The 11,152-nt window shown below is 40.5% G+C and overlaps 1 non-coding gene across 1 annotated transcript; it reads left to right on the top strand.

The window, feature by feature from the left end:
- The first annotated feature begins 10,638 nt into the window (after positions 1 to 10,638).
- LOC130953706 (small nucleolar RNA R71) lies at positions 10,639 to 10,742 on the top strand. The gene has a single exon (XR_009075872.1). It is a non-coding gene; the product is annotated as a small nucleolar RNA R71 (small nucleolar RNA).
- Positions 10,743 to 11,152: the final 410 nt, after the last annotated feature.

Raw genomic sequence — 11,152 nt, 5'->3', positions numbered from 1 at the left:
GTTTGTTTCTTATCTTTTTCAAAACCACCTAACTACTCTTTCCTCTTCAATTTTCGAAAATATCTCTCTCTTTTTCAAAAATTCTTTTTAACTAACTAAATGTTTCATGTTTTAATTTTAATTACATTTATCTCTAATTTTCGAAAATCACTAATCCCTTTTTAAAATTATTTTTGAAATTTCCCTTCTCTTTTCTTATTCTATTTAATTATTTATTTACTAACACTTCTCTTCACCTCTCTTCATCCAAAAATCCGAATCCATCCTTCTTCATTCTTCTACCCCCTTCTTCTTCTACTAACATAAAGGAATCTCTATACTGTGACATAGAGGATTCCTCTTTCTTTTCTTGTTTTCTTCTCTTTCATATGAGTAGGAACATGGAAAGAGGCACTCTTGTTGAAATTGATCCAGAACCTGAAAGGACTCTGAAGAGGAAATTAAGAGAAGCTAGATTACATTATTCTAAAGGTAACCTTTCAGAAATTTTCGAACAAGAGAAGGAGATGGCAGCCGAAAATAATAATAATGCAAGGAGAATGCTTGGTGACTTCACAAAGCCAACGTCCAAATTTGATGGAAGAAGCATCTCCATTCCTACCATTGGAGCCAATAACTTTGAGCTGAAACCTCAACTAGTTGCTTTAATGCAACAAAACTGCAAGTTTTATGGACTTCCATCTGAAGATCCTTATCAGTTTTTAACTGAGTTCTTGCAGATCTGTGAGACTGTAAAGATGAATGGAGTTGATCCTGAAGTCTACAGACTCATGCTTTTCCCTTTTGCTGTAAAAGACAAAGCTAGAATATGGTTGGATTCACAACCTAAGGATAGCCTGGACTCCTGGGATAAGCTGGTCACTGCCTTCTTGGATAAATTCTTTCCTCCTCAAAAGCTGAGCAAGCTGAGAGTGGATGTTCAAACCTTCAAACAAAAAGATGGTGAATTCCTCTATGAAGCTTGGGAAAGATACAAGCAGCTGACCAAAAGATGTCCATCTGACATGTTTTCAGAATGGACCATATTAGATATATTCTATTATGGTCTCTCTGAATTTTCGAAAATGTCATTAGACCATTCTGCAGGTGGATCTATTCACCTGAAGAAAACGCCTGAAGAGGCTCAAGAACTCATTGACATGGTTGCAAACAACCAATTCATGTATACTTCAGAGAGGAATTCCGTGAATAATGGAATACCTCAGAAGAAGGGAGTTCTTGAAATTGATGCTCTGAATGCCATATTGGCTCAGAACAAAGTGTTGAATCAACAGGTCAACATGATCTCTCAAAATCTGAATGGATGGCAACATGCATCCAACAGTACTAAAGAGGCAGCTTCTGAAGAAGCTTATGATCCTGAGAACCCTGCCATGGCAGAGGTTAATTACATGGGTAAACCTTATGGAAATACCTATAACTCATCATGGAGAAATCATCCAAATTTCTCATGGAAGGATCAACAAAAGCCTCAACGAGGCTTTAACAGTGGTGGACGCAATAGGCTGAGCAATAGCAAGCCTTTTCCATCATCTTCTCAGCAACAGACAGAGAATTCTGAACAAAACACTTCTAATTTAGCCAATATAGTCTCTGATCTGTCAAAGGCCACTTTCAGTTTCATGAGTGAAACAAGATCCTCTATTAGAAATCTGGAGGCACAAGTGGGCCAGCTGAGTAAGAAAGTCATTGAAACTCCTCCCAGTATTCTCCCAAGCAATACAGAAGAAAATCCAAAAAGAGAGTGCAAGGCCATTGATATAATCAACATGGCCGAATGCACAAGAGAGGAGGAGGACGAAAATCCTAGTGAGGAAGACCTCCTGGGACGTCCCTCAAGCAAGAAGGAGTTTCCTATTAAGGATCCAAAGGAATCTGAGGCTCATATAGAGACCATAGAGATTCCATTAAATCTCCTTCTGCCATTCATGAGCTCTGAAGACTATTCTTCATCTTAAGAGGATGAAGATGTGACTGGAGAGCAAGTTGCTCAATATTTAGGAGCTATCATGAAGCTGAATGCCAAGTTGTTTGGCAATGAGACTTGGGAAAGTGAACCTCCCTTGCTCATTGGTGAACTAGACACCTGGATTCAAAAAATTCTACCTCAAAAGAAACAAGATCCTGGCAAGTTCTTAATACCTTGTACCATAGGCACCATGACCTTTGAGAAAGCTCTATGTGATCTAGGGTCAGGGATAAATCTTATGCCACTCTCTGTAATGGAGAAGCTGGGGATCATTGAGGTACAACTTGCCTTGTTCTCATTACAATTGGCAGACAAGTCATCAAGACAAGCTTATGGAATAGTAGAGGACGTGTTAGTAAAGGTTGAAGGCCTTTACATCCCTGCTGATTTCATAATCTTAGACACTAGGAAGGAAGAGGATGATTGCATCATCCTTGGAAGACCTTTCCTAGCCACAGCAAGAGCTGTGATAGATGTCAACAGAGGTGAATTAGTCCTTCAATTGAATGGGGACTACCTTGTGTTTAAGGCACATGGCCATCCCTCTGTGACAAAAGAGAGTAAGCATGAAGAGCTTCTCTCAGTTCAGAGTCAAGAAGCGCCCCCACAGTCAAACTCTAAGTTTGGTGTTGGGAGGCCACAACCAAACTCTAAGTTTGGTGTTAAGACCCCATATCCAAACTCTAAGTTTGGTGTTGGCACTATACAACATTGACCTGATCACCTTTGTGGCTCGATGAGAGCCACTGTCAAGCTATTGACATTAAAGAAGCGCTTGTTGGGAGGCAACCCAATTCTATTTATCTAATTTTTATTTTATTATATTTTATTGTTATTTTGTGTTTCATTAGGTACATGATCATGAGGAGTCATGAAAAAATCATTAAAATTAAAAACAGAATCAAAAACAGCAGAAGAAAAAAATCACACCCTGGAGGACGCACAGGCTGGCGTTCAACGCCAGTAAGATGCATCTGACCGGCGTTCAACGCCAGAAGAGAGCATCATTCTGGCGCTGAACGCCAGAAACAAGCAACATTCTGGCGCTGAACGCCAAGAATGTGCCTAGAGAAGAAAAGCTGGCGCTGAACGCCAGTAACAAGCATGAAACTGGCATTCAACGCCAGAAACATGCTTTACATGGGCGTTGAACGCCCAGAATGTGCACCACTCGGCGTTTAAACGCCAGAATGGTGTGCAAAGGCAATTTACATGCCTATTTGGTTCAGGGATGGAATTTCTTGACACCTCAGGATCTGTGGACCCCACAGGATCACCTCAGGATCTGTGGACCGCACAGGATCCCCACCTAACATATTCCTACCTTACCTCCTAATCCTAGTTTTTGTGATGACTATTCCCCATGTCACACTTCCCAACACTTTTCACCAATCACCTCAATTCCTCTTCCCAATCACCCCCTTCACCACTCACATCCATCTACTCTTCCCCATAAACCCCACCTACCTTCAAAAATTCAAAACCATTTCCCCCCCATTCCCACCCTAAATGGCCGAATAAACACTCCACCCTCTCCCTATATATACCCTCCCATTCTACTTCATTTTCACACAACACAACCCTCTCTTCTTCAACTTGGCCGAACCTACATCTCCCCTTCTCCTCCATATTTTCTTCTTCTTCTTCTTCTCTTCTTTCTTCTCTTGCTCGAGGGCGAGCAACATTTTAAGTTTGGTGTGGTAAAAGCATAAGCTTTTTGTTTTTCCATTACCATCAATGGCACCTAAGGCCGGAGAATCCTCTAGAAAAGGAAAAGGGAAGACAAAAGCTTCCACCTCCGAGTCATGGGAGATGGAAAGATTCATCTCCAAAAGCCATCAAGACCACTTCTATGATGTTGTGGCAAAGAAGAAGGTGATCCCCGAGGTCCCTTTCAAGCTCAAAAAGAATGAGTATCCGGAGATCCGACATGAGATCCGAAGAAGAGGTTGGGAAGTCCTAACCAACCCCACGCAACAAGTCGGAATCTTAATGGTTCAAGAGTTCTATGCCAATGCATGGATCACTAAGAACCATGATCAAAGTATGAACCCGAGTCCAAAGAATTATCTCACAATGGTTCGGGGGAAATACTTAGATTTTAGTTTGGAAAATGTGAGGTTGGCGTTTCACTTGCCCATGATGCAAGGAGATGAACGCCCCTACACTAGAAGGGTCAACTTTAATCAAAGGTTGGACCAAGTCCTTATGGACATATGTGTAGAAGGAGCTCAATGGAAGAGAGACTCCAAAGGCAAGCCAGTCCAACTAAGAAGACTGGACCTCAAGCCTGTGGCTAGAGGATGGTTGGAGTTCATACAACGCTCCATCATTCCCACTAGCAACCGATCTGAAGTTACTGTGAATCGGGCCATCATGATTCACAGCATCATGATTGGAGAGGAAGTAGAAGTTCATGAAGTCATCTCCAATGAATTCTACAAAATAGCCGACAAGCCCTCCACCATGGCATGGGTAGCTTTTCCTCACCTTATTTGCCATCTATGTTACTCAGCTAGAGTTATCATAGAAGGAGACATCCCCATTGAAGAGAATAAGCCCATCACCAAGAAAAAGATGGAGCAAGCAAGAGAGACCCCTCAGGGTTCTCAAGAGATGCATGAGGAAGCTCATCATCAAGAAATCCCTGAGATGCCTCAAGGGATGCACTTCCCTTCCAACAACTATTGGGAGCAACTCAACACTTCCTTAGAAGATTTGAACCACAATGTGGAACAATTAAGGGTGGAACATCATGAGCACTCCATCATTCTCCAAGAAATAAGAGAAGATCAAAGAGCAATGAGGGAGGAGCAACAAAGGCAAGGAAGGGACATAGAAGAGCTTAAGAACATCATTGGTCCTTCAAGAAGAAGACGCCACTAAAGGTGGATTCATTCCTTGTTCTTTATTTCTTTCTGTTTTCGGTTTTTAATGTTGTGTTTATCTATGTTTTGTGTTTCTACTTCATGATCATTAGTATGTAGTAACTATGTCTTAAAGCTATGAATAAATTCCATTAATCCTTCACCTCTCTTAAAAGAAAAATGTTTTAATTCAAAAGAACAAGAAGTACATGAATTTCGAATTTATCCTTGAATTTAGTTTAATTATATTGATGTGGTGACAATACTTTTTGTTTTCTGAATGAATGCTTGAACAGTGCATATTTTTTATCTTGTTGTTTATGAATGTTAAAATTGTTGGCTCTTGAAAAAATGATGAACAAAGAGAAATGTTATTGATGATCTGAAAAATCATGAAATTGATTCTTGAAGCAAGAAAAAGCAGTGAAAAAGAAAGCTTGCGAAAAAAAATAATATGGCGAAAAAAAAAAGAAAAAAAATAGAAAGAAAAAGAAAAAGCAAGCAGAAAAAGCCAATAGCCCTTAAAACCAAAAGGCAAGGGTAAAAAGGATCCAAGGCTTTGAGCATCAATGGATAGGAGGGCCCAAGGAAATAAAATCCAGGCCTAAGCAGCTAAATCAACCTGTCCCTAACCATGTGCTTGTGTCATGAAGGTCCAAGTGAAAAGCTTGAGACTGAGTAGTTAAAGTCGTGATCCAAAGCAAGAGTGTGCTTAAGAGCTCTGGACACCACTAACTGGGGACTCTAGCAAAGCTGAGTCACAATCTGAAAAGGTTCACCCAGTTATGTGTCTGTGGCATTTATGTATCCGGTGGTAATACTGGAAAACAAAGTGCTTACGGCCACGGCCAAGACTCATATGTAGCTGTGTTCAAGAATCAACATGCTTAACTAGGAAAGTCAATAACACTATCCGAAATTCTAAGTTCCTAGAGAAGCCAATCATTCTAAACTTCAAAGGAAAAAGTGAGATGCCAAAACTGTTCAGAAGCAAAAAGCTACAAGTCCCGCTCATCTAATTAGAATTAATATTCATTGATATTCTGAAATTTATAGTATATTCTCTTCTTTTTATCCTAATTGATTTTCAGTTGCTTGGGGACAAGCAACAATTTAAGTTTGGTGTTGTGATGAGCGGATAATTTATACGCTTTTTGGCATTGTTTTTAGGTAGTTTTTAGTAAGTTCAAGCTACTTTTAGGGATGTTTTCATTAGTTTTTAAGTTAAATTCACATTTCTGGACTTTATTATGAGTTTGTGTGTTTTTCTGTGATTTCAGGTAATTTCTGGCTGAAATTGAGGGACTTGAGCAAAACTCTGAAAAAGGCTGACAAAAGGACTGCTGATGCTGTTGGAATCTGACCTCCCTGCACTCGAAATGGATTTTCTGGAGCTACAGAACTCCAATTGGCGATCTCTTAACGACGTTGGAAAGTATACATCCAGAGATTTTCAGCAATATATAATAGTCCATACTTTATTCGGAAATTGACGACGTAACTTGGTGTTGAACGCCAAGTACATGCTGCTGTCTGGAGTTAAACGCCAGAAAAACGTCATGATCCGGAGTTGAACGCCCAAAACACGTTATAACTTGGAGTTCAACTCCAAGAGAAGCCTCAGCTCGTGGATAGATCAAGCTCAGCCCAAACATACACCAAGTGAGCCCCGGAAGTGGATTTATGCATCAATTACTTACTCATGTAAACCCTAGTAGCTAGTCTAGTATAAATAGGATAAGTTACTATTGTATTAGACATCTTTGGTCTCAGTTTTATTTTATTCCTCATCTTAAGAGGCTATTGATCACATTCAGGGGGCTGGCCATTCGGCCATGCCTGAACCTTTTACTTATGTATTTTCAACAGTGGAGTTTTTGCACACCATAGATTAAGGGTGTGGAGCTCTGCTATACCTCAAGTTTCAATACAATTACTATTACTTTTTATTCAATTCTCTTTTATTCTTATTCCAAGATATACGTTGCACTTCAACTTGATGAATGTGATGATCCGTGACACTCATCATCATTCTCACCTATGAACGCGCGTGATTGACAACCACTTCCATTCTACCTTAGGCCGGGCGCATATCTCTTAGATTCCCCAACAGAATCTTCGTGGTATAAGCTATATAGATGGCGGCATTCATGAGGATCCGAAATGTCTAAACCTTGTCTGTGGTATTCCGAGTAGGATTCTGGGATTGAATGACTGTGACGAGCTTCAAACTCCTGAAGGCTGGACGTGATGACAAACGCAAAAGAATCAAGGGATTCTATTCCAACCTGATTGACAACCGACAGATGATTAGCCGTGTTGTGACAGAGCATAGGAACATTTTCACTGAGAGGATGGGGTGTAGCCATTGACAACGGTGATGCCCTACATACAGCTTGCCATGGAAAGGAGTAAGAAGGATTGGATGAATGTAATAGGAAAGTAGAGATTCAAGAGGAGCACAGCATCTCCATACACTTATCTGAAATTCCCACTATTAATTTACATAAGTATTTCTATCCCTTTTTATTTTCTATTTATTATTAATTTTCGAAACCCATAACCATTTAATCTGCCTAACTGAGATTTACAAGGTTACCATAGCTTGCTTCATACCAACAACTCCGTTCAACTTAACCAGCAAATGTACTGGTCATCCAAGTAATACCTTACGTGAGTAAGGGTCGATCCCACAGAGATTGTTGGTATGAAGCAAGCTATGGTCACCTTGTAAATCTCAGTTAGGCAGATTAAATAGTTTTGGATTTCAAAAATTAATAATAAAAGGAAAATAAAAGGGATAGAAATACTTATGTAAATTAATAGTGGGAATTTCAGATAGGCGTGTGGAGATGCTAGAATCCTTTCGAATCTCTACTTTCTTATTGCTTTCATCCAATCCTTCTTACTCCTTTCCATGGCAAGTTGTATGTAGGGCATCACCATCATCAATGGCTACTTTTAATCCTCTCGGGAAAATGGTCCTATGCGCTGTCACTGCACGGCTAATCGTCTAGAGGCATCACCCTTGTTGATAGCTACATCCCATCCTCTCAGTGAAAATGGTCCAAATGCTCTGTCACAGCACGGCTAATCATCTGTCGGTTCTCAATCAGGTTGGAGTAGAATCCCTTGATTCTTTTGTGTTTGTCATCATGCCCAGCCTTCAGGAGTTTGAAACTCGTCACAGTCATTCAATACCGGAATCCTACTCGGAATACCACAAACAAGGTTAGACTTTCCGGATTCCCGGGATCCTACTCAGAATACCACAGACAAGGTTAGACTTTCCGGATCCCCATGAATGCCGCCATCTATCTAGCTTATACCACAAAGATTCTGTTGGGGAATCTAAGAGATATGCGCCCGGCCTAAGGTAGAACGAAAGTGGTTGTCAGTCACGCGCGTTCATAGGTGAGAATGATGATGAGTGTCACGGATCATCACATTCATCAAAGTGTTGTGCAACGTATATCTTGGAATAAGAATAAAAGAGAATTGAATAGAAAGTAATAGTGATTGTATTGAAACTTGAGGTACAGCAAAGCTCCACACCCTTAATCTATGGTGTGCAGAAACTCCACCGTTGAAAATACATAAGTGAAAGGTTCAGGCATGGCCGAATGGCCAGCTCCCCCCTGAATGATCAAAAGACCGAATGATCAAAGACTAAACAGTCAAGAGATTAAACTGTCAAAAGATGTCTAATACAATAGTAAATTATCCTATTTATACTAGACTAGCTACTAGGGTTTACATGAGTAAGTAATTGATGTATAAATTCACTTCCGGGGCCCACTTGGTGTATGCTTGGGCTGAGCTTGATCTATCCACGAGCTGAGGCTTCTCTTGGAGTTGAACTCCAAGTTATAACGTGTTTTGGGCGTTCAATTCCGGATCATGACGTGTTTCTGGCGTTTAACTCCAGACAGCAGCATGTACTTGGCGTTCAACGCCAATTTACGTCGTCAATTTCCGAATAAAGTATGGACTATTATATTGCTGGAAAGCTCTGAATGTCTACTTTCCAACGCCGTTGAGAGCGCGCCATTTGAAGTTCTGTAGCTCCAGAAAATCCATTTTGAGTGCAGCGAGGTCAGATTCCAACAGCATCAGCAGTCCTTTTGTCAGCCTTTTTCAGAGTTTTGCTCAAGTCCCTCAATTTCAGCCAGAAATTACCTGAAATTACAGAAAAACACACAAACTCATAGTAAAGTCCAGAAATGTGAATTTAACATAAAAACTAATGAAAACATCCCTAAAAGTAGCTTGAACTTACTAAAAACTACCTAAAAACAATGCCAAAAAGCGTATAAATTATCCGCTCATCAGTAGTCCTCATTCAATTGAAGGACTAACTCTCCTCTGTCCACATCAATCACAGCCCTTGCTGTGGCTAGGAAGGGTCTTCCATGGATGATGAATTCATCCTCATCCTTCCCAGTGTCTAGGATTATGAAGTCAGCAGGGATGTAAAGGTCTTCAACCTTTACCAAGACATCCTCTACAAGTCCATAAGCCTATTTCTTGGATTTGTCTGCCATCTCTAGTGAGATTTTTGCAGCTTGTACCTCAAAGATCCCTAGTTTCTCTATTACAGAGAGAAGCATGAGGTTGATACTTGATCCTAGGTCACACAGAGCCTTTTTAAAGGTCATGGTGCCTATGGTGCAAGGTATCAAGAACCTTTCGAGATCCTATTTCTTTTGAGGTAACCTCAGCTGAACCAATGCACTTAGTTCATTGATGAGCAATGGAGGTTCATCCTCCCTTATCTCATTACCAAATAATTTGGCATTCAGCTTCATGATTGCTCCTAGATATTGAGCAACTTGCACTTCAGTAACATTTTCGTCCTCTGCAGAGGAAGAATATTCGTCAAAGCTCATGAATGGTAATAGTAAGTTCAGTAGAATCTCTATGGTCTCTAGATGAGCCTCAGATTCCTGTGGTTCCTTAATACGGGACTCCTTGTAGTCCAGTGGACGTCCCATGAGGTCTTCCTTACTGTGAATCATGTCCTCTTCCTTTTCTATAGGTTCGGCCATTTTGGTTGTATTAATGGCCTTGCACACTCTTTTTGGATTCTCTTCTGTATTGCTTGGGAGAGTACTAGGAGGAGTTTCAATAATTCTTTTACTCAGCTGACCCACTTGTGCCTCCAAATTTCTGATGGAGGACCGTGCCTCAGTCATAAAACTGAGAGTGGCCTTAGATAGATCAGAGACTATGTTTGCTAAGCTAGAGAGGCTCTACTCAGAATTCTCTGTCTGTTGCTGAGAAGATGATGGGAAAGGCTTGCTATTGCCAAACCTGTTTCTCCCACCATTATTGTTATTGAAGCCTTAATGAGGCTTCTATTGATCATTCCATGAGAAATTTGGGTGATTCCTCTATGAAGGATTATAGGTGTTTCCATAGGGTTCTCCCATGTAATTCACCTCTTCTATTGTAGGATTCTCAGGGGTCATAAGCTTCTCCTTTAGAGGAGGTGTCTTAAGCTTGGAATCCAGTCAGACTTTGAGAAATCATATTGACTTGCTGAGTCAATATTTTGTTCTGAGCCAATATGGCATTCAGAGTATCAATCTCAAGAACTTTTTTCTTCTGAGTCACCCCATTATTCACAGGATTTCTCATAGAAGTGTACATGAAATGGTTGTTGCAACCATTTCAATGAGTTCCTGGGCTTCTACAGGCATTTTCAGATGAAGAGATCCACCAGCAGAGTGGTCCAATGACATCTTGGATAACTCAAACAGACCATTATAGAATATACATATGATGCTCCATTTTGGAAACATGTCAGAAGGACAGGTTTTGTTTAATTACTTGTATCTTTCCCAACCTTCATAAAGGGATTCACCTTCCTTCTGTCTGAAGGTTTGGACATCCACTCTGAGCTTACTCATCTTTTGATGTGGAAAGAATTTGGTCAAGAAAGCATTGACCAGCTTGTCCCAAGAGTTCGGGCTTTCTCTAGGTTGTGAGTCTAACCATGTTCTAGCTCTGTCTCTTACATCAAAGGGGAAAAGCATAAGTCTGTAGACCTCAGGATCAACTGCATCGGTCTTAATAGTATCACAGATCTGTAAGAATTCAGATAAGAACTGATGAGGATCTTCTGATGGAAGTCCATGAAACTTGCAGTTCTGCTGCATTAGAGAAACTAATTGAGGCTTAAGCTCAAAGTTGTTTGCTCCAATGGCAGGAATTGAGATGCTTCTTCCATAGAAGTTGGAAGTTGGTGCAGCATAGTCACCAAGCATCTTCCTTGCATTGCTGGCATTGTTGTTATTTTTGGCTGCCATGTCTT

The sequence above is a fragment of the Arachis stenosperma genome, chromosome 1 (genome assembly GCF_014773155.1).
Source record: "Arachis stenosperma cultivar V10309 chromosome 1, arast.V10309.gnm1.PFL2, whole genome shotgun sequence".
NCBI classification, from domain to species: Eukaryota; Viridiplantae; Streptophyta; class Magnoliopsida; order Fabales; family Fabaceae; genus Arachis; species Arachis stenosperma.
This window is presented reverse-complemented; position numbering and strand designations above follow the sequence as displayed.